At 45.0% G+C, this 22,507-nt stretch overlaps 1 pseudogene; it reads left to right on the top strand.

Annotated features, from left to right (window-relative positions):
• Positions 1-22,507, top strand: part of LOC114777389 (myosin-IIIb-like) — a 45,003-nt pseudogene that overhangs the window by 14,999 nt on the left and 7,497 nt on the right.

The raw sequence follows: 22,507 nt of genomic DNA on the forward strand, positions 1-22,507 counted from the left end.
GTGGGGTTATCAGGTCAGAAATAATTCTCCATAAATAAACCCCAGTCTGCGCCTGTGCAGCAGCACAATGTTACAGAGCATGCAGCATGTTATCAGACAGCACAGGCTGTTTGTGCCCACACACACACACACACGTCCAACACACACACACACGTCCAGACCTCAGTGTGTGTACATAAGGTGTGTGTTGTCCACCATTGTCACAGATAATGAATGCATCAGTCAGAGCCGTAATTGCACATCCAAATCAGTGGGCTTTTTGTATCAGAGCAGACCTGCTGTTCCGTATAATGGCCTGACGATGTGACACTGGATGCATTCTGGGAATTTGTTTCCTGAACGCACAGTGCTGGCAGTGGGATGGTTAAAGAGCACAGTCTGATTTATTGATTTATCTCAATATGTACAGTAGTAAATCCTGTGATACAGAATCAATACGTTGCCATGACAACGAGATCGTGCATCGCAGGATTCTGCCGGACTTAGTATGAATATTAGCTCCTGTGCATTTCATGATGAGTGCCTAGGAGAAGAAAAGGAAAGGGAAGGAGAAGACATCACCATCGTGTGAGTTGACATCTGTCCTGTATTTCATGGATTAACATGGATGGACCATTGAACATTAACTGGAAGTGTCACGATGGCTGGACATGGTGAGGGAAGCAGGACGCATACGCACGACGTCACAGGACAGGGGTTTAATACGTAATAAACCGGACAGGGGAACATCACCAAGCAATGGACATGACGACAAACAGACACAACAGGAGAGTTTATACAATGATACACAGGTGATAAACAATTAGGGAACATTACACAGGACCAACATGAAACTCCGGATCTGGAGTAACCCCTGCCGGACTGGATCATGACAGGAAGATAAGCAAGGCAAACCACACACACACACACACCACACACACACTTGATGAATTGTGCTGCTGGGAGCCATGGTAATGGGAGAGTGAGAGAAAGGTGGGGTGAGGCACCCAGGATGGAGAACTAGTGAGTACCAAACCAGAGACCCTGCACTAGTGACGAGGAGAAGGGAGGTTAAAAGCTGTTCGGGATGTACAGGTGACCTCACACACACACACACACACACACACACACACACACACACTGCCAGACTCTACCTCTGTATTTAGCAGATTACTGAGCTCAGATCATGCGTCTATGCTGTTGTTGTGTCTGAATCTTCTTGCCATTTTTGACATAGATTAAAATAGTTTTGTATATCTTTCTATATTCATAGTTTTACATCAGCCATTACATTTTACTAGTAGCTCTAATGCACTGTTTTACACTAATTCTGTCAAGGGTCTGGGCCTCTTTTAGCATAATTCATCTCATGATCCTTAACATGTGGTCAAGCAATATTCATATTTACTGAAGAATTGGTTTTAAAATATTTAGATTGTACATTTTTTTCCTGATTTCATTTTGAAGGAGAAATGCTTTTGATGATTTTCAATGATTTGACATTTATCATGACAATTATTTATATTCTCATTTTTTTTCATGATGACATTTTTGCAATATTCTAGATAAATAGGTGATAAAGTGACTCTGGCAGGCGCCCTGATGAGAGCAGGAGACGTTGAATTGTAAAAACAAAATAGTTTAAATATGCCCAATAAAATTGTTGTTTTTTTATTTTTCAACTATGAATAACCGTGGGTAATTTATGGAGCATCATTGTAGTTGTAGATAAAGGCCGGCGTGGGGCATCTGTGCAGTTCGCTGCGCTCCAAATCAATACAAGCCCAAACAGCAGCTTGGAAATATCAATTCAAAGAATTGTAATAAGTGTTGTTCTGTGTTCCGTGTTGAGTGGTTCAGTACATGCTGCTGAATTGATTGTGTTGTACAATGTGTGGTAAATGTGGTGCAGGTGTCTGATTAAGGACTTCGAGGAGACGGCCGTCTGTCACGCACCTCCTGGAGCACCCGTTCATAAAGCAGGCCCACGGCAAAGACAACGGCTCTCCGGCCTGCAGCTGTCCACTCTCGTCCAGGAGCAGCAGGAGCACGGCTGCAGGAGGAAGACCAAGTAGGTCCCATCTCTCTCTCTCTCATACACACACACACAACACACACACACACTTATATACATATAAATATACACACACACACATATATATATACATATAAAAATACACACACACACACACATATACAGAACACCCCTCTCACACACACACACACACATACAACTAAATATACACACACACACACACAATATACATATACAAATACACACACACACACACACAATATACATATAAAATACACACACACACACACACAAATATACATATAAATACACACGCACACCACACACACACATAATATATAACATATAAATACACACGCACACACACACATATATACATATACATATAAATACACACACACACACACACATATATACATATAAAAATACACACACACACACACACATATATACATAAAAAATACACCACACACACAATATATACATATAAATACACACACACACACACACACATATATACATATAAATACACACACACACTCATATAACATATAAATACACACACACACATACATTTATTTATGTGTAATTACACACTCACACACATACATTTATATATGTGTACATACACACTCACACGCATACACACATATGGGGATGAAGACTTGATTATTTTTGGTATTACCCTGGAATCACATATTCAGTGAATGAATAATCACAACAGCAAATTTTGGCAACAATTCAATAATAACATGAACATGAAATATCATTATCAGAACTGAAAAATGTGTGTATTCTGATGCCTAGTTTGCCATTATTCTTGTCTAGTGTCATGAATGTATGAATGTTACGCTTCATCATGGGTCCTGTAACAATTGACATGCAACACAGACATAAAACATGTTTTTTTTTAATCAGAGCATCTAGCATGTTCTTGCAGCATATTCCTTGTCTGTAGTGATCAGTACATTTTGGGAAATGGCGCCAGGCTGATATGTTGTTTGAGCTGTCAGTCCAGTCTAAAACAGCTACTGTAGCTCACGCTCATCAGAACTAGACCCTGGAGCAAAGTTCTAGAGGATTCCAGGCCTCTACAAGCCACGGCCTGTTTATGGGCGGCTGGTCTAATGTGATAAAAGCGCACAAAAAAAAAGCTTGAAACCTCGCAGCTGCTCCCGGTTCACCATCGGCCGGTTGATGTAACGGTGCCGGGCCCCGGCTCCTCCAGCAGGGGGCAGGATTTCGCCTCCAGCCGCCTCTGCAGCCCATTGTGTCGGATTGGAAAGCGAGGCGCTGATTAGGGGCGCGGCGTGAGCGCACCGAGACCTATTTGATGTGAGTGTGGCTGTGTGGACTCACCCAGATTATTAATAACTCCCCGGTCCCGGGGGCGGGACTGCGGGGCCCACGATAGGGAGACATTAGGGCACGCGTTCCCTCGCCATCAGATTAGGCCAATGAGGGAGCCTGGCTATCCAAAAGTATCACAATTTAATTAACTTCGGCATCGCTCTCTCCGGCCATTCAATCATAATCACAATAGATGAGAGCTCCATCAGAATCCACCACCACCTTATGGAGCGATTATGGCGCCATCTTAAGCTTCACAGTCTTTTTATACTCTTCTCTTCCCTTTTATTTCAACTCTTTTAAACGGTGCAGTGCATGAAGTTGAACTACTTTTGATGAATGATCTGTTCAAGTTCACACACATCCACACACACACTTCTGTTGGGTAGTGAATGAAGGGACCTCTTGACCTCTCTCTGTGTGTGTGCAGGCAATGAAAGGATAAACACGCGTAAAACGCTGATTATTGAGAGCTGCCCCAATGACCGATCTGGTGAACTTGGAGGTCTTGGACGAGGTTGAGATGCCAAGTAGTTCATAAAAGCATGAAAGGCGAACGTTTCAGGATCCGTGCAGATGCATTTGTTGCATGATCATTATTGGTTTGCAGGAAATAATCATCAGCCACCTTCACAAGCGGTACGATGAGCTGCAGATCTACACGTACGTGGGGGACATCCTCATCGCGCTCAAACCCTTTCCAGAGCCTCCAACCTCTTACTCCCCACAGGTAGCGCCTTCGTCCAAGGCCGTCCCCAACCTGCTCCTCATCCTGCCCGCATTCTTCAACGAGCAGGAAAGAAAGTTACTCGTCATGGTTACACACTCTTTTCCCACATTTCCCCCCCAAAAAACGATCAAATCTCAGGGCTCTCGCTGACTTGCAAAGTACATGAAACTGGTCCGAAGCTTTATGGATCCTCCAGACTCTAAGCACCCATGTAGTTATAGTATTTATAAAACCAGAAGTGCTGAATAATAAAGGTTCGGTTCCCTTAAGATGCAGCAGAAGTTGGCCAAAAACGTGAAACTTGTCGGTAGAGTTCAGTTAGGCTGCTTTCTCATCTCCAGTTCTCCAAGTTGTACCATGGAGCGAAGCTCTCCGACAACCCCCCACACATCTTCGCCAGCGCTGACGCTGCCTACCAGGGCATGGTGACGTTCCTGAAAGACCAGGTAATGCTCCAGACACCTTGCAAGGTTGGGGTCGTGTGGCACCTTTCTACGTTTCTACAGGACTTTTGCTCTTGTTTAGTGCATCATCATCAGCGGAGAAAGCGGAGCCCGGGAAGACGGAAAGTGCACATCTGATAGTCCAGCATCTTACCTTCCTGGGAAAGGTAGTTTCTTCCTCTCTGTGCGCCGTAGATTGGGGGGGGATCATATTTAAAATCAAGTTCTTGAATCCAGGCCAACAATCGCACCCTGCGGGAGAAGATCCTGCAGGTGAACCCTCTGGTGGAAGGCCTTCGGGAACGCCTGCAACCGCCATCACGACAACTCCAGCCGATTCGGCAAGTACCTGGAGATGAAGTTCTCTCCCACCGGGGCGGTGATGGGAGCCAAGATCTCCGAGTACCTGCTGGAGAAATCCAGGGTCATCAAACAGGCCACGTGAGTCGCAGTTTTCCTTAAAATAGAAAACTTCGTAATGCGCTTCCCTGCACCAAAGACGCTTTTTAAACTTCCATCCGCAGGGGAGAGAAGAATTTCCATATATTCTATTACATATAACGCCGGCCTTTACCACCAGGACAAGCTGAAAAAGTGCCGCCCTCCCTGACAAGACTCCTCCCAGGTAACTAACTCCGTAACTAACTAATTACTACATAACTAACGAAATAACTAAAGTTCTACTACAACCTGTTAGGACGTACAGTAGTGGCCTAGTGGGGCAAGGAAGCCTGTCATGGTGCCCACTGTCACCAAGGGTGATGGTTAAATACAGAGGACGCGTTTCACCGTGTCACCGTGTGCTGTGCTGCAGTGTCTCACTTGACTTGATGAAAAGCAAGGTGAATAAACTGAGTGGCGAGGCTAATGACCACTGAAATGCATTTTGGGACGGTAGCTGGTTGGTAGTTGCGGTTGCAGCACAATAAATATTAGCTTTAAAATAGTTTCAATCTTCTGATGTGACTTCAGATACATTGACAGTCAGAATGGAAAGTCATGCAGGACATCATCTCCAGTGAACCGTATAAGGAGCAGTTCGACGCCATTCAGGACTGCTTCCGCATCATCGGCTTCACCGAGGAGGTGAGCTGCACCCCCCCGGGTCACCGAAATGTGCGCTCCGTGTTCAGAGCGTCTTTCCGCCTGTTCTCAGGATGTGGTGTCGGGTGTACAGGATTCTCTCCGCCATCCTGAACACCGGAAACATCGATTTCGCCGCCATCACCTCCCAGCACCAGACGGACAAGAGCGAAGTGGCCCGATTCAGAGGCCTTACACAGCGGTGCGTTGCGTTAGTGTCGCGCCGCTTTCTGCCGCCTCTGTTTGCATTGTGTTGCTGGTGTTTTCAGCGGCGACCTCCTCAGCATTCAGTCCGGAGGAGCTGCAGGAGGCGCTGACCTCCCACTGCGTGGTCACCCGCGGCGAGACCATCATCCGCACCAACACGGTGGACCAGGGGCCGCCGACTGCGGGACGCACATGTCCAAAGCTCTGTACGGCCGCCTGTTCATCTGGATCGTCAACCGCATCAACGCCCTGCTGCAGGCCGGACGCCACCATCTGGTGAGAAGGACATTTCACGCCTTCTGGTGTTCTGCTACCTATTTTGACCTGTTTTCACACATTCAAACAAATACAAAAGCTAATAACATAATTGTATCTTTCATACAAATGTCCTTTCTAGGGAGCCCTGACCCTTTATTAAGCCTGAAATATGTTTTTCTCGCCATTTCACCATATACGAGTCCATGCGGAGAGACGAGATTGCGACCGCTTCAGCCATTCACAGTGTGCAAAAAGACAAAAAAAAATGACAAGGACATTGTGGACTTGTGGACATTGTGCACAAGGTCGAGACGACCTGGACACACCAGGTGGACAAGTAGCAGCAATCTGAGATATTATATCAGTGTAGGGATGTGTTTAGTAAATAGTGTATTTGGTATATGATATGCTATGATAATAATGGTGTAGTACTGATATGAAAAGATATGATAATATAAGAACAGCACAGCAGCAAGCTAATTTCAGTTAGACTAAATAATTATTAAACCATTCCTTGACAAGTATTTTAGTATTTCTCAGTATTTGTATGCTTTTTTACATTACTAATGGCAGAAAATTCAGCCTCGACGTTCTTTTCTTCGTTTCTTTTCCATCACGTTCTCGTTCTGTCAGGCCTGGTGACCTCTGCCGAGCGCAGAATTCTAATGGAGACTGCAAAGACAAGAAAAAAGCCCAGGTTTTATAAATTTTTGATACCAGATGCATCTGGAAAATTATATTCAGATGATTAAAAAGGACTTCAGAGGCGGCGCAACAGGCCAGGCATTGATCCAAACATTCTTCTCGGAACGTGATTGCGCCGACTGTCAGGGATGCCGCGGTTGTGACGTCTTCCACTCCAAATCATCTGCACCTTGCTCTATTGCCAATAATAACCTGTTATGCACAGAGGAAGGTGACCTCCAACCAGCCTGGAGAGAACAGGGCAGAAGAGAGAAATGAGATCAGTGCTTGGATTTTCATTCAACTCCATCAGGACAATTATGTTTAAGAGATTCTGTTCTGGCGGAAAATTGCGTCCTAAATTGTCATAATTACACAAATTATGCAATTAAACAGAAGTATGAATCTGTGATAGTGTAATTCAAGAATACTGGCAGAGGTCCTGCTTTTCAGTTATAAAACGACAGTACTAGACGTATAATAAAATAAATCAATTGGAATTAAAAAAAGATTTTTAAAAAGCCTGCTTTTAAATATTCTGATTTGAAGGTAAGGAGGGATTCCATAATTCCATAATTAGGGACCAGTTGGCTACAACCGTAGCCCTCCCCAGATGACCTTGATGGCATATCTGGGGTCTGGAGAGTACGACTGTAGGTCAAGTTCAAGTTGAGCTTTATCATCATTCCAGCTACATGCATTTTAGACAGAACATAGTGAACCTGGTGCTGCATGTAACATTTAACAACGTTACACACTGACATAAAGTGACCGTGTGTGACATCAACAAACCGGCCACATAAAGGGCATTACAAGAGTAGGGCATTACATTTCACTCGGACAAAGCACGTAGACAACAGAGAAGACAGAGTCGGCAAAATGAATAATGAAGGTGCCGAATACTGCTGATTGAAATGTTTGTGGACATTAAAGAAGTAGAGTGTGTGTGTCAGTGGGATAGAGGCAAGTCCCTCGGGTGTGTGTGGTACGAGATGGCCTGTAGTGCAGAAATTAAAAATCCACGGCCAGGTATAAAGGTTTAATCCACGGCTGAAATGAAGATGCTGAATGGTCTCCTCCCCCTTGCTGTGTGCAGCGCTGCGGAGAACGGGATGAACGTTGGCATCCTGGACATTTTCGGCTTCGAGGAACTTTGCGAAGAACTCCTTCGAGCAGCTCTGCATCAACATAGCCAACGAACAAATTCAGTTCTACTTCAACCAGCACATTTTCGCCCTGGAGCAGGTCAGTGGCTTGTTCAAGCTCTTCTCTTTCACATTCACTCTGATGCCATGGCCATTTTTACATACTTTTCAGCGTAGAAATTAATTAAATTGCATGAAACTGCCGCCAATAAAGTTTCATCGTATGACACAAAAACAGGGTTTGTTACAGATGTGTTCTTGCTGAATAAAATGACCTGAGAAACCTGTAGATAAAACCCCGCGAGCTGAAGGTGGACAGGACGTCCCTGTTCAGTCATGTAGTGTTGATCTGTGGGATGGTTGGTCAGATGGAGTACCAGAGTGAAGGGGTTGATGCCAGCCTGGTGGAGTACGAGAACAACCGGCCCATCCTGGACATGTTCCTGCAGAAGCCCATGGGGCTGCTGTCCCTGCTGGACGAGGAGAGCCGATTTCCCCAGGCCACAGACCAGACCCTCGTGGGTAAGACAGATGAAGAGAGAAATATAGTATGTAGATTTTTCACACTAAATATTTATCATTTAGTAATAGCTAACATAATTTAATATGTTTAGCACCGGTCAAAACAAGACTTTAATGAAAAAGATATTAGAATAATGATATTTTATGGCAAATAAATGCAATACTAGAAGATGAAAACATGTGTCACTTCTCCCACTTGACCCCAAACAGACAAATTTGAGGACAATCTGCGATTCAAGTATTTCTGGAGACCCAAGCGAGTGGAGCTCAGTTTCGGAATTCAGCACTACGCCGGGAAGGTGAGGAACCTGACCAAAACATCTGAAGACATTAGATTTATTAGGAGAGTCATTGCAATTTATTATTACAGCAGACCTGCTCAACATTGTAATTGTGAATATAAAATATCTTATTATATATCTAGATTATATATCTTAAACCAGAAACACATTTATAATAAATATACAGAGCAACAGCAGCATTACAGGACGTGCTCTGTGTCTAGAAAATTCTATTAAAAAGGATAGTTATTACAGTCATATACAGTCATATTTTGGTAGAAAACATAAATAAAACCACAAATGATTTCATGTCTTTTTATTTCCGCTCAGGTCCTGTACAGTGTGGACGGGTTTCCTAGAGAAGAACCCGCGACACCCTTCCCGGCGGACATCGTTCTGGTGCTGAGAACCTCCGAGAACAAACTCCTCAGCAGCTCTTCTCCAGCCCGCTCCCAAAACAGGTGACGTGCTGTGGGGTCGGGCGGGTCATGGAGGGGTCAGGGGGAGGGGCTTGGGCCATTTGTGCCCTAATTGCGTTGACAGTTTGGCGGGTGTGGTGGCCTTTGTTGGCTTCAGATGATTCCTCTCTTTCGAATGTGGGTACAGTATGGAGCTCCTCCCCTCAATCCCCTCAGTGTGGTGTGTGTGTGGGTGTGTGTGTGTGTGGTGTGTTAATCTCCTGGCTCCTTTATCTCTCCCAGGGGCTCAGCTCTGTTTTATTTTTGTAAGCCGCTCCCCCCTCCATCACCGCTCACCGCCTATCTCTCCGCCGGGATATTCCGGCGATAAGGTTTCCCCCCACATTCCCAGGGATGAAGACGAGCGGCATTTACAGCTCAGGAAAGCAAAGCAAACTCCCCTTTGTTGTGTGCGGGGGAGGTCGCTAATATGCGAGCGAGGAGGCCGCGGTCACCGCGCTGAGCCGAGCGCCACACGTGGGCGGGGACGCTAATGGAGTGTTTAATTGTGAGATAGGCGTTTGGTGCGGCGGCCCTTGCTTAAGCCATATTACCGTCTTCACTTCCCCCGCTGCCTACCAGCAAATAATGGAGCCATTTCAGAGGCAGAAAGAGCATTTTCATTTGTTGTCCTGGCTGAGCTTCCATTAGAGAGCCATTTATCTGTCCTCCTCAGGGCGAGAGAAAAGCTCTCTCTCTCTCTCTCTCTTCTCTCTCTTCTCTCTCTTTGTGTTACAGTGGAGACAAATAGTTAAACTGGAAAAAAAGTGAGGAATTGTCAGTGGTGTCCTGGCTAATGAAAGGAGGATAAAAGAAGTGATGCCCCGTGCCAGCTCATTTCCTGAAACGTGTATGTGGGTATGATACGGCGATGAGATTGCTCCTTTTGTTGTGTGTGTGTGTGTATGCCTGCATGTGTCTATACACGCTTTAGATAAGATCAATTTTAATTTTCATTGTCACTTCTTGAGGAACAACAAAATTTAAGGTGCAGGTCGATTCAGTGTGAGAAGTCTAGAAAATAATACAGACCTAAATAACCATAAAATAGTAATAAACATAATATATACAAATTACAAAATAAGTACAACAAATTACAAAGATACAAATTGCTCTGGATTTTGTCTTTAGTCTGATGTCCTGTTTTTATTAACAATGCAAATACAAAATGGAAAATATGCTTTATGGAACTTCACAAAGTCAATACGTAAGAGGTGGTATTTCGGGGAGAATTGATAAAAAGAAATTTACATTTAAAATACATGATGTGGAAAGAGAACAAATGAACATTTAGTCACATAATATTAATTCAGTTGGTAATGGACCACATGATGTAAATATGTAGGCAGGCGAATATTTACATTTTTGTGCCTTTAGTGTTTGGTGACTGGCTGGGCCGTAGTAATTTACACCAGAAATATCACAAATCATTCCACTTTGTGCGAGATTGAGCCCTTCCACTTTAGTCCATCTTCGTCCAGAATGAAACGTGCTGTTTTTTGTCCTTTTCATGTAATTTTTCCTGCAGATATGGGTGTGAAATTAGCCCGATCTGCCCGATCTGTTGGACATGTGTGTCTCCCCGGTGTGCTCCGAGGCCGTGGTGAGTGAGAGGTGTGAGGGTCAGAACTGCCACTAGGGGGCAGTGGGGTTGATGCCTCTCGATCCCGGCTCCCAGCAGGGCTATTAACCTGTATGCCGCATGCAGCTCTCAGGAGTTGGTGGTTCTCTGCATTTGAGAAAGAACAGCCTGTTGTTGTTCCGCTGCGAATGAAACGGACTCTTCCCCCCCCTCTCTAGAAAGGCTTTGAACTCCTGGGAAATCAACAGCTTACATTCCCGTGGGTGTATTTCATTATTTGATACCACTGGATGTGGCGGAATGTGTTCACACCGCATTTCTTTAATTTATTAAGTTTTTAATATGAAGCGGTGAACAGGCGAAGCAGAGAAGTGAAAGGACAGGCCCAGCAGACTGGAGGGGGCTGGTGTGTGGGTGAAGCCCTGGGGCTGGCTGGGGCCCAGGTGGTGGTGTTTTGGTGGGAGGAAATGGGATGCATTTGCATGGACAAATTCCTCCAAGCCGTGAAAACGTCCCCAGGATCAGTTGGATTGTGATGTGTGACTTGGCCAGGTACGCTTGGGCCCCGCTGGGGTCAGTGGACTAAGGCCTGGAGGGAGTGTGTGTGTTTGGGGTGTGGTGTTGTGTCTCAGGCATCCACAGTCTCAGCAGCATCCTGTGCCATTATGTAATGCATTTCCAGAAAGTGCGTGTCACTGAAATCTAGATTCCAAAATAAAGTCAGCTTTGCTTCCCAGAGGTTGTGGTTTAACGCGGTGCGTCCATCTGGCCAACTTCAGGGTTTAAGAGTGAAGAGTCAGGGAATGAAACTTTTCTAGGAATGAGATCTTTCAAAAACCCTGCATGCACGGGTAGAATATCACAATATTCAAACTTTACTGATGTTTGTTGTGTTTATGTATTGCTTATTGCAGCTGATTTGTTTTCCCATTCGTGCAGAAATTAGGATGAGAAATATCAAATCTTTCAACATGGATGTTCTGACAGTCCAGTAGTAGAGGAGGTTCAAATAATATATTTAATAACCAGAACTGGATCTCCCTCCCTCTGCAACTGGACCTTGGACTTCCTGACTGAGAGACCTTCAGTGTGTTCAGATCGGGAACAGCATGTCCAGCACCACCACAATGAGCATTGGAGTTCCTCAGGGCTGTGTGCTCAGTCCAATGCTGTTCACCCCTGCTGACCCACAACTGTGTATCGATGCACAGATCAACCATCATGAAGTTGGTGAACGTGGTGGATCTCATCAGCTAGAATGATGGGCAGCGTATAGATGAGGGACGCGCAACAACTGATGGACTGTTGTAAGGTCAACAATCTGTTTTCTGAACATGGACAAAACAAAAGAGATTATTGTTTGACTTCAGAAGACACGGAGGGACCGCTCTCCACTGAACATCAATAGATCTTGTGTGGAGATCATCAAGAACGCAAAGTTCCTAGGTGTTCATTTTAGGAGGAAACTCTCCTGGACTCCAGCTCAACACCCAAGAAAGCTCAGCAGCATTTCTACTTCCTGAGGAATCTCCCAGCACCCATCCTCACCGACCTTCTACAGAGGGACCTTTGAGAGCATTTCTGACCAGCTTCATTACTGTCTGGTTTGGGGAGATGCACCGTATCAGACCGCAAGACCCTACAGCGGATAGTGAGGACAGCTGAGAAGATCATCGGAGTCTCTCTTCCCTCCATAGCAAACAATTTACCACACCGTCAGGAAACCACCAGCATTGTGAAGGATCTGCACGTCCCTCACATGCACTCTTCACCCTCCAACCATCTGGAAAAAGACCCTCACTGCCAGACTCTGCAACAGCTTCATCCCACAGCTGAACACTCAGGAACCGACACCCCTCACACAACGTTCCATTTTATGCGCAGAAATATTTGCACTATTTGCTTCGCACATTTATTTCTGTTTCATTTCACCAGTTCCGCACTGTCTGTTCCCCTGTTGGAACTTCATCACGCTGGTCTTTCTCCATCTCATCCAAATTCACAGCATAAAACCGAACTTGGAGATGTAGTAGGCGTGGCTTCGCAGTTCTTCACCTGGATTCTACATTTTTTATCCATGATTTACGTCTTTCGAATCCTCTGAAAACACTTTAAAAAGTGGCCCGTTCGGACCACCAACGTACGGGCCTTCTTGTTTCGAACCCCCTTCCTGGTAAATCTCTGCGATCAGCATGTTTTCCGGCGGCTCTTCCGCAGTGTCGGGAGCAGGGCTCGCGTAAGTCTCGGAGCAGAACATCGCTTTATAAAGCCGCAGTGTGTAGCATCGCCCAAAGCCAGTCAGCCGCGGCGCTCGGCCCGCGATTGATCTCCCGCCGACTGTGACGGGCGGAGTGGGCGGGGCCACTGCGGCGGCCTGGGGTGTGAAGGGTGGAATAATCCCATTTGCCCGGCTGCTGAGTCGAGCTTCTAGAATAGATGGCATATTTCTTTTAAAAGAGGGGGGGAGCGAAGCAGGGCAGGCCGTGGAAGGGGGGGGTTTTGATTGTTGCCTGCGATGACAGCTCGATCCCCGGCCTGTGAAGAAGAAGGCGAGTGCGCCGAGGTGTCACATGGAACGGCGGATTGCTTTTTAATCCCGCCACATTGACTGTTCTTGTCAATAGAAGCCCGGTACGACTGCCAGCTCCAGGTTTCTTTCTTCCCCCCGTTCCCTCCCTTCTTCTCCAGCATTTTCAAAGTGAACGCACCAGATGCCAAGGAGCCGATGCCATGCCAGAAGCGGAGAGTCATCTCCAGCCGTGACCGACAGGATGACCCGATCAAACGTCCTGCCTTTCACACCGACACTCACACGTCCGATACGTATGCGGCCACGCCACTTCCTGCAGTCGAGGGGGGGATTTAGCCCGTGAGTGAGCGAGCCAGAGCAGTTGACGGGGGATAAGAATTTGACACTTAAAAGTCGAGCACGAAAACCTCGTAATACTTAACATTCTGCAACGCAAGACACGTTCACGTCGCTTTCCGTTGTTCCCCAACATACAAACTTTTAACACGGTTTCGTCAGGCAGGTTGATGTTTTATTGATAGGCAGCTGGGATATGGGGTCAGTTGGAAAGCTCACGTTTTGATCTACGCTATTCTTTTAAAACCCACAGAGGCATTTTCCCACAGTTTTCCCATAATCCATTCACGTCAGAGCTGGTGCTTCATTGTAAAACTAACTTGTTCACCCTGTCTGCTGTACGTTTGGTCCATTTTGACATTTGAACAGAAAGGTGTGGAAAATACGGGTTAGAATTAGGGGAGTTGAAATTGAATCTCAGAATCGATGCATCGCAATGCAGAAATGGACATTCTGCATCAGTGTCGTGTAGAACATAATGGATTATTTCATATTCACGTTGTTTAGTTAGAGGCAGTGGCGGTAGTGACCGCTCCGGGTAGGAGTTCGAAACCAACGTCCTCTGGCCGTTTTGCCGTTTCAGTTTAATGCTCGTCGCGGTTTACATCCGTTACATCCGGCCAGGAAACGACCGCGCCACCAACCACATGCTGTTTAACGCCTGTGTGTCGGAATTTTGATGGTCCAGATATGATAAATAATTGTTGTGTTTTTTATTGCGCTTTTCAAAAATGGTGGTCGATACCTAAACTGGAAAAATGAGCCTTTCATTAGAAGAAAGTGTAAAAGATTTGGAGAAGCAGGGGTACATCACAAGTTTCCATTTATATATCGATTTGAGGACCAAATGTCATGCAGAACATAATGGATTATATCATATAGAAATCCAAGGGTCCACCTAGTGGCACAATAATGTTGGTTCTGGAATGCAGCCCATTGCTTCCCTGTACAGTATAGTGGAGTGGCGGCGCCATGAAAGTTTGGCTGCTGGAGAAATAGAATTTGCAGCGAGCAGCGTTATTTGGCACGTCATGGCCGGCTGTTGGCCCAGTAGTGTATGAACGCAGGTCATGGCGCGACTGCTCACCACGTACCAGAGTGTGTTTTCCTGAAGGTGTGTGGCACATCTGCGCGTCTATTGTTTATTCATGGGACAGACTCTTTGAAATGTGTTAAAATGCTTCCCACTCATTATAAAAATCCTGCCACCCATGGATTAGGACTTTGATGTCACCAATCCTGCTTCAAAGCCTTCTTTCACTCCTATTAATCACAGTTTAGCCTCTGAAGACCACAGCCAGAGAAAACATTTGGACATCTTGTGCTAAAAAAACCTTCCGACTGCCGCGCATATGCTAGCTCGGGTTCATATCCGAGCCCGGTGTGTGTTGTGAGTGTGTGTGCTTGTGTAAGCATGTGCTCGTATGTGGCGAGAGCTGCTGCAGGGGCTGCTTTATAACCCCCGCCCCGCACAAAAACCTCTGCACTTCCCTGGAAGTGGCCCTAAACCTGCAAGGCTTAACTTCAGCGTGAGGGTGTTGCTTCGCCGCAGTTCAAGTTCCGTCATGGGCTAATCTGGCTTGAGAAATTAAAGCCCCGTCCCCAAAACCTTGACAGCAAATCCGACCCGCAAATCTTGCAGATGCAGAAATTTAAAGCTGCATTTCTTACATATTCCCGGAAAATGGTGACCGTGTCAACACAGCTGTGTTGTTCACTGTCCTGCTCACATGTAGGTGGTCGTGTCCGCCGTGCAGGGCGCACACGTGTGCTCACCAACGCGTCGTTCTCTCAAGTTAACCCACAATGCACCCTGGCTGGGCCACCACATGAAGCGACAGGCCCACGTGACACCAGCCCTTTCAAAATGAACGGGAAGTGTCTCATGTTGCAGCCTCTGCCTCATTCCCACACTCGTCTCTGTACCTCAGGGCCCGTCCTCATGAGGAAATCCGGTTTGGCCTCGCGTCAAACATGGACACCACATTTCAGGGGACGCAGAATGGCGTTTTCTCCTGTGAGGACACCCGTTTTACAGAAAAGGATTCTTGTGTGGACGGGGTTTTAGTCTTAAGAAATGATTATTCGCGATTGGTTCATTATTGTTGCATGCAGAAAGGTAATTTTGATCAAATGTCCTAAACTTTATCTGTCTCCTGGACTGGAGTATTGATGTCTTGGCCTGTGAGTTGATATGTAAGACTTTTGTCCTTCAAACTGCAATTGCGTGACATCGAGATTTTAAGGAAATTGAAGCACCTTAAGAATGAGCAGCGAATGGACAGCATGTGGAGACATGTTGTAATGCCAGGTGTGTCCTTCTCATGATCACACCACCCAGATCCCATCTGAAGGGCTGAACGGGGTCTCTGTCAGGTCATCGGTGGGGACTAGTGTGCAAACACTGACGCCTTGTTCAGCAAGATGTTTGGGAGCTTGAAAGAATGGATGAATGGACGGTGTCAGATTGTTCTGAGTGAACTGATGTTTCTGTGTTCTGAACAGAAATTTGGCCACGTCCAGAGCAAGGGTCACTGCAGCTTCCCGGTCATTGCCCCCCCAGCTCAACACTGGACGCAGTAAGGTGAGCATTAAATAGCACACGTCAAAGCCAAAAAATGGCCAACTTTACTATAGCTTCTTCTTCTTTTATTTTTGGCTGCATCAACCGTCTCCATTTCTTTCCTCTATACGTTGTCCAAGCCAACTCAACCTCCAACCCTGACTGTTCCTGTAAAGCACTCATCATTAATCCCGTCCATCAGTCCCAACATGAATCTCAGCATCTTTTACTCGGACACCTCCTGCTCTTCATCCTGTCAGTGCCACCATCTCCAACCCATATAACCTCGCTGGTGTCACTCTTGCTGGTCCCCGTCTGTCACTATATCCACCCTGCCTGCACTTTCCTCTTTCACACTTCACACTGCTCTTCTGAATACTCTCCTGACCTTCCTCATATATATACTGATTTAATACTCATATCATACTATTTAATAACTGGATATATAACTAATATGCTCTTAACTATTCCTAATAGTTTATGCTGATTCCAGCTCAGTCATATTTATGATAAATCCTTTTTGCTTTTCCTTGTTTGTCCTACGTTCGGTTGTCTGGACTGGCCTCGTGCCTTGTTGTTAGTGGGTGGGGTCGAGTGCTGTAATCCCACCCTTTATGAGATTATCCCAGATCCCTCATCAAAGGGTCCCCGCCGGCTGGTGAAACAACACGCATGCACAGACGCTGGAAACCAAAAAAGCGCGCTTTCATGGCTGCGTGCCTTTTATTAAACCTGGTCCATAAAGAACCGAGGAGCCGTATTAATCTCGTTTTATTTACCACGAAATTCAGTCCTCGAATGTTTACTTCTTACTTCTGAGGAGGTTTTTAATAATAGTTGTGGGGTAAATGACTGGTGTCATGATAAGAAATGTGCAAAAATATTGTAAAAAATGGCGTACTTGTATATGAAAGTGAAGTGATTGTCACGTGTGATACACAGCAGCACAGCACACGGTGCACACAGTGAAATTTGTCTCTGCATTAACCATCACCCTGAGTGAGCAGTGGGCACCATGACAGGCAACCCGGGAGCAGTGTGTGGGGACGGTGCTTTGCTCAGTGGCACCTCAGTGGCACCTTGGTGGATCGGGATTCGAACCGGCAACCTTCTGATTACGGGGCCGCTTCCTTAACCGCTAGGCCACCACTGCCCCTGTATTTGAAATAGATGTACAATCCCACAGCATCTCATTAAAGTGCATGTGCAACTTTATTACATTATATGTATGTATACACATGCTCTATATACATACATAATGTTCTGCATTATGATTTTTTTTATCGTATTTTTCCTCTGTTTTGTCGTTTGTGAACCTCTGTGTTCAGTCTGCTAGGAACCTGCTGAAGGTAGGGGTGCTGAACGTTGCCCTGGAGCCTCTGGTCCCTGTAGAGCATCCGTAGATCTGATCTCCTGTGCTGCTCACTTGTCTACCTGAAGTCTATTTCAGAAAGAAGTCTACATTAAAAAGTTCATAAAACAAATGAATTTAGTATGAGTACTTGCCTCTAGACCGTAGTGGCTCCTCTACCTTGTGCTTTCTCCTCTGTAAAGCTGCACTCATCTCCTCTGTCTCTGATTCTGATGTTCCGCATATTAATGCCCGGCGTGATCAGAGAGATACAAATACGTTTCCTTCTGTGGATTTTACCTCTCTGATCACCACAGCATAATGACATGGTACATCGGCTTGTGATGTCGTGGCAGCCGTGTGGCTGGTGGAAAGTTAAACTGGGTCAGGGTTAGACTCGGGCCCTTGTTAAAGCACCATGATTGAAAAAGATGTGGCGATTTCGACCAGGAAAAGACTCCAATTAAAGCGGCGAATCAGTGCATACCTTCAGTACAGATGCTGCGAAGGAATAAAATATTAAGGTATGCACTTTGCTCTATAGACGCGTCCATGAATTATTAACCCTTCGTTAAATTTGACGGCGCCGACAGCGGAGCGGACCATTAGGGTGTTTATATTGTGTCCTCATTAATACCTTGTTGGACAGAGAGGCCTGGATTGAAATGGCAGGGCCCATTATGCGGCCTGCTGTTCATAGGCAGAGCTGCCGGGCAGAACCTTCAGAGAAGGGATATGAATGGATAACAGAGCATGAAATATAATGTCTGATTGTTTTTTTGGTTATTTTTTTAATCACACCCACACACACACACATCTGAGAAACAATCATTGCGTCTAAAAATATGACTGACCTGTTTAAATAATAGTAGGTTACATTTGTATAAATGACCTTTTTAATTTAGCTAAAAAGTGCAATGAATATATCGTAGCTTATATAGCGTAGCGTATAGCGTGAAGGTTTTTCCAAAATATTTCATTTTGGATTTGAATTTGTAAGGTGGACACCATGGAGATGATGCGGCACCCAGACGAGACCACCAACATGAGGAGACAGACGGTGTCGTCTTATTTCCGGGTGTGTAGCCCCGCACTTTAACTTCTTTGGAAGAACAGTCTCTTTGCCCTGACCCACATCGTCCCTCCTCAGTACTCGCTGATGGACCTGCTGTCCAAGATGGTGGGCGGCCAGCCGCATTTCGTGCGCTGCATCAAGCCCAACGACGACCGGCAGGCGCTGCGCTTCAGCCAGGAGCGGGTGATGGTGCAGCTGCGCTACAACACCGGCATCCTGGAGACGGTCAACATCCGCCGCCAGGGGTACTCCCACCGCATCCCGTTGAGGAGTTCGTGAACAGGTGAATGTCCACTTTATTCGGGACACGTGTTGCTGCAGATTATGTGATATAGACAGTAAGTCATTCAGATTCATATTATCGGGTGATTCGTCATATTACCTACCTACCGGCTCGACCTGGACCGACCTTTCGAGCGCCACGAGTGCTAGACTAAGAGGGAAAGGAAATGTGTGGGTTTAAAATATGATCACCAGCTGCTCGCCTCCGTTTCACCTCCTCTGCATCCATGTTTGCATCTGTCTCGCTGTAGTTAAAACACATCATCTGACGACAGTGGTTGAGAATTGCAAATGAAATTAACATTTCATTTAAAAAATGAACATTACAACATGTGAAATAGTTTTACCCATCACCAAACGAATTTACAATGTTTGTACGTATGCTCTGAATCGCCAGAGAAGCGTGATTTTAAGAGCGTTACAGAGGACTTGTGCAGACTGCACATCTTCTGTGGATCTGGAACTGAATACACAGGACTGAACCAGAAAATGCTGCAGGGTGGAGAGTCGTAGCTTTGCCTTCTTCTCATTTTGAATCATATAAATGCTTTTATGGCTCGGGAGATTTATTTTTCATTTCATTTACAATGTTATTCCAAAGCTACCCTTTACAACGTGCATGCAGAGAATTGATATTATTACTTTATTTCTGGTACAGAAACAATTACAGAGGTCAGATGTTTCCTGGAGTTCTTGCACACACCGCAGCAGGGATTTTGGGGTTCCAGCGGTTGCTGCATGACATGGAGTTTCAGCTACTCTGTAGATTTCTATTGGATTATGGTCTGGAGACTTGAGATGCTTTTTACAGAGACACTCCTTAGTTGCCGTGGCTGTGTGTTTCGGGTCATTGTAATGCTGGAGGCCCATTGACCCATTATTGATAATCTGACTGAGGTTGTCAGCCAAAATCTTGCAATACATTGCCTGTCCATCCTTTCCCTAGGTCCACACTCTACTCATCCTGACAAAAAGCCCCCACAGAGCATGATGTTTCCACCCCAATGCTTCACGGTTGCAATGGTGTTCATACTAAAAAATTCTATTTTAGTCTCATCTGACCACATGGCCTTCTCCCATGCCTCCTCTAGATCATCCAGATGGTCTCTGGTGAACTTCAGGCAGGCCTGGATATGCTGGTCTGAGCTGGGGACCTTGTGTGCGCTGCAGGACTTAAGTCCATGACAACGTAGTGTGTTACTAATGGTAACTAATGGTAATGGGTCCCAGCTCTCTGTAGGTCATTGCCCAGGTCCTCCTGTATAGTTCTGAGCTGATTCCTCGCCGTTCTTATGATCATTGACACTCCACAAGGCGAGATCTTCCATGACTTTTCATGAAATCTTGACTTTCAATCCATTGTCCTGGTGTCCTTAAACAGCTCTTTGGTCTCACACATAGTGGTAGAGATCAATACAGGTTAACAGTCTGCATGGTGGTGCTGGTGTCTTCCTCTTGTAAGTCACTTTGGATAAAGTGTCTTGCTAAGTAAAGTAAAGGTAACGCGTGGAGGACATACAGTGGGGCAAAAAAAGTATTTAGTCAGCCACCAATTGTGCAAGTTCTCCCACTTAAAAAGATTAGAGAGGCCTGTCATTTTCATCATAGGTTTACCTCAACTATGAGAGACAAAATGAGAAAAAAAAATCCAGAAAATCACATCCGCTGATTTTTAAAGAATTTATTTTCCAAATTATGATGGAAAATTAGTATTGTAGACCTGCACAAGGCTGGGAAGACTGAATCTGCAATAGGTAAGCAGCTTGGTGCAAAACATGTTTTATATTCTAGTTTCTTTGCTCTGGTTACTGCTTTGCACACTCTTGGCATTCTCTCGATGAGCTTCAAGAGGTCGTCACCTGAAATGCTTCTCCAACAGTCTTGAAGGAGTTCCCAGAGGTGTTTAGCTCACCCCAAACCATCTGGACTGGGTTCAGGTCCGGTGACTGTGGAGGCCAGGTCTCCACTTTTGTTAAGTACAGAACTCCACATGTGTTCATTCATAGTTTTGATGCCTTCAGTGAGAATCTACCAACGTAAATGGTCATGAAAATAAAGAAAACACATTGAATGAGAAGGTGCGTCCAAGCTTTTGGCCTGTAGTTTATGTATATATGTGTATATATATATGTCATATATAACGTCACATATATAATGTCAAATTCATATTCATTAAGATAAATCTAAGGGTGATCAAGATTTTTGATGCCTTGACAATGGTGTGATGTAAACTGTATAAAGTTCATGTGTATAGAGCAGGTAACCTGATTTAAATTTGAACATTACCATCAAAGGCTCCTCTGATGTCGTTGACGGGGGGCACTCTCAGGATTTACCATCAAAGAAATAACAGGTATGAACAGGAATTAATATGAGAGACGGCTCGTTGAAAGGGAGAATCAAAGACGTTTTCTCCCCCCACTCCTTCCCCTAAAACATGACTGCTGTTATCGGTGGCCGGCGTTGAATACAGGCCCGTATCTGTTCCCCGCTCCCATCGGGGCATGTTTGTGGCTGGCCTCAGACAATGGAGTATAAAGATGGGGATGGAGAACAATGGCCCCGTATTTACAGCCCAAGTGGGAGACTTGAGAACACTTGGTGCATTATGGGACTTCTCTGATTGCTGTCTCGCTGATATCTGCTTATGAACCTTTTAGTCCGATAATGTGGGTTACGCCACTGTTGTGTTGCATAGCCATGTGCAGAGATCCCTCGATTTGTGTTTTAAAGTTTAAAGAAAGTTTAAAGAAATGTGTTTCTTTCTTTCTTCTCTCTGCATGTTGAATTTTAGGGTTCTTCTGTATATACTAACGATTTTATTACATATTAAGACATCTTCATTAAGCGTTTATTAAAATGATATGCATTTATAAATGCAAGAGACATGTACAAGCATAAACATGTGCACGGTTCAGTGATTGTATGATTGGGTAGTTTATTAAAAGTATAAAAATAAAGTGATATATTGCTTGTCATTAAAAGTAAAATGTTGATTGTGGCTTTTAACCATGCTACAGGAAGTTATGGTGTTTGAAATCTGGTATATGAATATGGTGTCAGGAATCTCTTTTTCTCTCCTACATACACCGGTCATTACCGACTTTATAAAGTCCTTCTTGTATTCTTTCTTGTTAACACACAGAGCCATTGAGAAGTGAGTCTTTTTTAAACTAAGTGACGAATTCGGATCCAATTTTTCATGCTGCAGCAATGTTTTCTTTTTCCCTTATTTCTCAGTCAACATGCTTGTGTAAAATTGAACATGTTCTTTCTATTGTTCAATAAACCGCTTTTGATCAATAAATCACATTTGAAACAAAATGACAATACAAAAATGTCCAGTTCATACATACTATTAAATAGTATAGTAAAAGGGAAGAACTTAACATCTAATCGGTGTTTAAATTCACAGGGTGATAGTGGCCTAGTGGGTAACTAGGTAGTATAGAGGGTGGTAGTAAGCCTAGTGGGTACTAGGTAGTATAGAGGGAGGTAGTAGCCTAGTGGGTAACTAGGTAGTAGAGAGGGGTGGTAGTAGCCCTAGTGGGTAACTAGGTAGTATAGAGGGCGGTAGTGGCCTAGTGGTAACTAGGTGGTATAGAGGACGGAA

Source organism: Denticeps clupeoides, unplaced genomic scaffold (genome assembly GCF_900700375.1).
Source record: "Denticeps clupeoides unplaced genomic scaffold, fDenClu1.1, whole genome shotgun sequence".
NCBI classification, from domain to species: Eukaryota; Metazoa; Chordata; class Actinopteri; order Clupeiformes; family Denticipitidae; genus Denticeps; species Denticeps clupeoides.